The sequence below is a fragment of the Macaca fascicularis genome, chromosome X (genome assembly GCF_037993035.2).
Source record: "Macaca fascicularis isolate 582-1 chromosome X, T2T-MFA8v1.1".
Classification (NCBI taxonomy): domain Eukaryota; kingdom Metazoa; phylum Chordata; class Mammalia; order Primates; family Cercopithecidae; genus Macaca; species Macaca fascicularis.
In genome coordinates, this window is record NC_088395.1 from 87,425,272 (window position 1) to 87,431,450 (window position 6,179).

At 42.9% G+C, this 6,179-nt stretch overlaps 1 non-coding gene and 1 pseudogene across 1 annotated transcript; both read right to left on the reverse strand.

Moving 5' to 3' along the window:
- Positions 1-2,997: 2,997 nt before the first annotated feature.
- LOC123571529 (small nucleolar RNA ACA64) lies at positions 2,998-3,124 on the reverse strand. Its single transcript, XR_006695678.1, has one exon. It is a non-coding gene; the product is annotated as a small nucleolar RNA ACA64 (small nucleolar RNA).
- Positions 3,125-5,077: 1,953 nt separating this feature from the next.
- On the reverse strand, positions 5,078-5,677 carry LOC102136340 (cyclin-dependent kinase 2-associated protein 2 pseudogene; annotated as a pseudogene).
- Between the last annotated feature and the right edge of the window lie 502 nt (positions 5,678-6,179).

Below are 6,179 nucleotides of genomic sequence, written 5' to 3' on the forward strand. Positions count from 1 at the left end.
CTCACCAGAGGTCTACCACCTCCAAGAGCGCTCAAAATGCCTAGTGATCAGCTCTTATATGCATTTTCCGGACAAGGCCTTTTTAAACAAATTTTGTTGGTTCCTTGTAGGGCCACTTCACATTGTGGCGGGGGGGGGGGGGGGGGGGGGGCGGGGCGGGGACGGGGGGGCGGGGCGGTCAACCCTCAGACACTCCCACTCAGTCCCCAGTCACCCAAGGGTGCCGTTTGGCTGGGAGGGGCTAAATCCCCTTTCTTTTTGAAGCCAAGTAGCTCAGTCTCTCATTTGTCTATGCAAATTACAGTTCAGTTCCTCATGCAAATGTGCAGACAAACCAACTGACCTTAATTTCAGGTGGAAAAAACAATGGAGAAGACCCTTTGAAATGCACCTCTGAACTGGAAACCAAATGGGATACCCAAAAGGGGGATGACTCTCTTTGTCTTTGGAAAAAGGCAATGGAGAAGACCTTTTAGAATGCACTTTCAAACTAGAATTAGGATGCTAAACAGCAGCTTCCCAGGAGAAAATACTCAGCCCAGACCCCTTCCTGAAAACTATCCTCAGCCATCCCCTAACTTTGTAGCTCTCGCCTGCCATTACACACATCAAGGTCAAATTCTCGCAGTACAAGATAATCTCTGATTCCCCCAAACCCAAAGAGGTCAGTTAATGCAATACAAGACTTAAGAATCTACTCATGACTCTTGCAACTCCACAAAGAAAGCTGAACACCACAAAAGGGGCATGAATGGCACCTTTATTCTGAGTTCTCTAAGGTGTCTGAGTGTTAGAAGCCCTCTCTAGATTTTTAACTTTGTACTGAAGATGGCAAAATTGGAGGGAGGAATAGGGCAGAAGAAAAGTAATTGAAAGAACATTTTTTTTTTTTTTAAAGAAAGGCAGTGAATGGAGAAACCAAGTACATGATTTGTTTTTGTTTTTGTTTTTATCCTACAGCTGTGAGGAATTTTAGCCAATTCGGAAGCCTTATTCCCCGTAATTTGGAATTCTCATTTAGATTTGACCAAGTTGGGTAGAGTTGGCCAAATCCAATGGGAGAATAACCAAAACAAACAATGTAAGAAATGGTAAGAAATTAAAACCAGTTGGTTGTCAGTTTTAACATTTAGTCATTAAGGAGAACTTTCAAGACAGAAAAACTGAACTAAGCTGCTTATCTAGGAATGGGGCCCATGCATAAGACTGCTCTGTACTATTTTAGAAGCAGAAAAAAACCTCAAACTCATCTTCCCTGTTGGCGGCGACCTGAAACTCCAGAGGGAGTTGCCTGCTTTCCATTGTTATGGAATCAGGAAAACTCACCTTCCTTGTTGGAAAAAAGTACAACTCCAGAAAAGGAGTCATACAACAAAATAAATCTCAGATTCTAACAAAATTTTGGGAGACCAGAGATTCTCTGTAGGAGGGCCTCCAAAGCCAGTAAATTTTTTCTATTAGATTGAGCAATAACGATAGCTCAAACTGTTACCAAGCATGGATAGGAGATTTGACAAAGGTCAGGGGAACCTCTACTCAGAGTTCCTTCATGGTTACCAGTTTGTAAAATAAAGAGTATCTAAGACAAGTCTCCATCAATTTAGAAGCTTATTTTGCCAAAGTTAAGGACATGCCCATGATACAGTCTCAGGAGGTCCTGACGACGTGTGCACAAGGTGGTTGGGCTACAACTGGTTTTATACATTTTAGGGAGACATAAAACATCGATCAATACTTGTAAAATGTACATTGGTTTTGTCTGGAAAGGTGGGACAACTGGAAGACTGGGCTTTCAGGTGATAGGTGGATTAAAAGATTGTCTGATTGGCAATTGTTTGAAAGAGTTATTATATGAAGACCTGGAATCAACAGAAAGGAGTGTCTGCATTATAATAAGGGGTTGTGGAGACCAAGGTTTTATCATGTAGATGAAGCCCCCAGGTAGCACACTTCAGAGAAAATAGATTGTAAATGTTTTTTGTTTTTTTTTTTTTTTTTTTTTTTTTTTATTAGACTTAAAGAGTCTGTTCCATCATTCTTAAGGTCTTTTGTTGATGTGTATGCTGGTCAGCTGTGAGTCATGTCTTACACACCTCCCTCACTTCCCATCATGACCAAAACCAGTTTATCAGGTTGATTTTGGAATGCCTTCAGCTAAGAACAGGGGTCTGTTTAGATAGTTGGGGGGCTTAGAACTTTATTTTTGGTTTACACTTTTTCTTTTATTTTTTAATTTGTGTGAGTACAGAGTAGGTATACATATATATTTATGGAGTACATGAGATGTTTTCATATAGGCATTAAATGTAAAATAATCACAGCATGAAGAATGGGGCATCCATTTTCTCAAGCACTTATCTTTTGAGTTATTTTTTTATTTTTTATTTTTTTTTTTCTGAGACGGAGTCTGGCTCTGTCGCCCGGGCTGGAGTGCAGTGGCCGGATCTCAGCTCACTGCAAGCTCCGCCCCCCGGGTTTACGCCATTCTCCTGCCTCAGCCTCCCTAGTAGCTGGGACTACAGGCGCCCGCCGCCTCGCCCGGCTAGTTTTTTGTATTTTTTAGTAGAGACGGGGTTTCACCGTGTTCGCCAGGATGGTCTCGATCTCCTGACCTAGTGATCCGCCCGTCTCGGCCTCCCAAAGTGCTGGGATTACAGGCTTGAGCCACCGCGCCCGGCCTTCTTTTGAGTTATAAACAATCCAATTACATCCATGAAGTTATTTTAAACTGTACAGTTAACTTATTATTGACTATAGTCACCCTGTTATGTTATCAAATAGTAGGTTTTATCCATTTTTTTCAATTTTTTCTTTTAGACAAACAGTTTTATTCGAAAAACAGAGCCAGCTGAGTGTCCCCCTTTCCACAGACCTGGCAGTGTTGGGCTCAGGTGTGAGAGGATCAGTTTCCTGCAGAGAGAAGACAGGTTTAGGGGTTGAAGGCCAGACCCAGGGGCTAGACCACATGAGTGGCCACACTGGGGCAGAGGCCACAGTGCCCATCAGGGCCTGGGTTCCACAGCTGCACATGGGGCAGTGCACAATAAGCTGAGGCCCCTGGAGGCTCTGGGTGCCAAATCTCACCCATGGCCATGGCCAAAGCTGGGGGTGATATTCAACCAATGCCAGTGACCCCAACCACTAGTGGGATGTGTGTGTCCAACACTGCTGGACCTACCCGGGCAGAGAGACCATTCTTTTATTTTTGTTTTTTGGTACTCATTAACAATTCTCACCTCCCTGGTGGCCCCCCACTACACTTCCCAGCCTCTGGTAACCATTCTTCTACTGTCTATGTCCATGAAATCTATTTTTTTTTTTTTAACTTTTAGATCCCACAAATTAGTAAGAACATGTGAAGTTTGTCTTTATGTGCCTGGCTTATTTCATTAACATAATAATATTCAGTTTCATCCACGCTGTTACAAATTACATGATCTCATTTTTTTATGGTTGAATAGTACTCCATTGTGTATATGTATCACATTTTCCTTATCCATTCATCTATTGGTGGACATTTAGGTTGCTTCCAAATCTTAGCTATTTTAAAAAGTGCTGCAACAAACATAAGAGTGCAGATGTCTCTTCAATATATATATTTATTTTTTGGGTGGGGGTATATACCCACAGTGGGGATGTTGGATCATATGGTACCTCAAGTTTTAGTTTTGAGGACTCTCCAAACTGTTCTTCATAGTGGTTGTACATTTCCATTCCAAATGTAAATGTAAACTTCCATTTCCACCAGTGGTGTACAAGGGTTCCCTTTTCTCCACATCCTCGTGAGCATTTTCTATTGCCTGACTTTTGGATAAAAGCCATTTTATCTGGGGTAAGATGATATCTCATTGTAGTTTTGATTCACATTTTTCTGATGATCCATGATGTTGAGCACATTTTCATGTCTGTTTGCCATTTGTATGTTTTCTTTGAGAAATGTCTATTCAAATCTTTTGTACTTTTTTTTTTTTTTTTTTTGAGATAGTGTTTTACTCCTGTCTCCCATGCTGGAGTGCAATAGCATAATCTCGACTCACTGAAACCTCCACCTCCCAGGCTCAAGCAATTCTCCTGCCTCAGCCTCCTGAGCAGCTGGGACTACAGGTGTGTGCCACCATGCCTGGCTAATGTTTGTATTTTTTGTAGAGAGGGGGTCTCACTATGTTGCCCAGGCTGGGCTCAAACTCCTGAGCTCAAGTGATCCACCTTCTTCCTTTCCAATTTTGATGCCTTTTATGTCTTTCTCTTGTTTGATTGCTTTTACTAGGAGTTCCAGTACTATGTTGAATAACAGTGGTGAAAATGGTATTATTGTCATGTTTAGATCTTAGAGAAAAGCCTTTCAGTTTTTCTCTATTCAGTAGGATACTAGCTGTGGGTCTGTCATATATGGCTTTTATTATGTTGACATTTATTTCTTCTAGTCCTAGTTTTTGAGGGTTTTGAGGGTTTTTATTCAACATGAAGGGATGTTGAATTTTATCAATGTTTTTCAGGATCAATTAAAATGATCAGATTGTTTTTATCCTTCATTCTATTGATATGATGTATCACACTGATTGATTTGCACATATTTAACTCTCCTTGCATCCCAGGAATAAATGGTACTGGTCATGATCAATTATCTTTCTAATTTATTGTTGAAATCAGTTTGTTAGTATTTTGTTGAGGATTTTTGCATTAATATTCATCAGAGATATTAGCCTGTAGTTTCCTTTTTATGATGTGTCTTCGTCTGGTTTTGGTATCAGGGTACTACTGGCCTTGCAGAATGAGTTTGGAAGTGTTCCCTTGTGCTCTATTTTTTAAAAACTGGTTTGAGTAGTATTGGTATTAGTTTGGCATTATTGGTATTAGTTAGAAGTTTGGCAGAATTCAGCATGATAAAAGAGTCACTACGGCTCAGGACACAAGGCAGTGAGGTGCCAGGCCTGAGCCCCTGCTGGGGGAGAAGGAGGCTCGGGACAAAGTGGGAGAAGGGCTGGGAAGGGCTGAGCGGTGGGGACCACAGAAAGTTCCGGGGGGCAACACTGTTGGCAGGTCATGGGTGGGACTCATGGGGACTCACTGAGTTGTGGGGGGATGTCCTTAGTGCTGCCACCTGGAGTGAGAGCCGCTCCTTGGTTCCTGGAGGGGACCCACCAAGGGACACAGGACAGGAAGCCCAGGATGGTTAATGCAACTCGGGATGAAGGCCAGGGAGAAGCGGGTGCTCTGCAGTGGCCGGGAAAGGTCCAGACGCTGAGGCCGAGGCGCTTCCTGTTACGTGCGGGCGTTCCGCTGTGTCTCTGCCAGGCACTCTCTGACTAGGGCCCGAGCATGGATGATACCTCTCTTCAGGCGCTCCATGGCGCTCTTGCTGCCAGCATAGGTGGGCCGGATCTCTTTGCCCATCTCCTCTATGACTGACAGCAGGTCCGTGTAGGTGCTCTGGGAGCCCTGGGCGCCGGGTGGCTTCATCGCCTGCACGTAGCCTGCACGTAGCCCATGGAAGGCGGTCCAAAGTCGTTAAACAGCGGTCTAAAAGGAGCGGCGGCTCCTGGCACTGAGCCCGACGGCGACGGGACGCTTCCTGTAGGGATCGGGGTGCCCGGCCCAGGGGTGCTGGAGCCAGGGGTGCTGCTGGGGGCAGGAGCGATGGGTTTGTAGGACATCCCCAACTCCTGGGCGCGGCGGACGCTCCTCCGGGATTGGCTGCGGGGCCGCTCAGCCGCGCTCTGATTACTTTTCAATTTTTATATTCTGAACTTTTAAATATATTTTTAACAGTAAACATGTTTGTCCTTTTAATATAAAAATAAGTATTTCAACACTATCACAAAAACAGAAAAATCTCACCACTCAGAAAGAACCACTCTTAGTATTTTGTCACATTTCTTTCCAACCTGACATTATGCCTTATTTGTTTCCAAAATTGTCTGATTTCTGCTTTCATTTCATTTGACAGTATGGCATAAATGTTTTCTTATGTCATTAAAAACTGTTCATTAATTTGTTTTAATAGCTGTGAAGAATTACATTATTTGGACATACTATAATTACTTTAGCTTAATATTCTATGTTGGTTTATTTCCCTTTATTATAATAACTAAAGCACTATTAGACATAATCATGCATTAATATTTGTCTGTATTTTGGATTAGGTCCTTAGGATAGTTCCATAAAACTTAAATTACTGG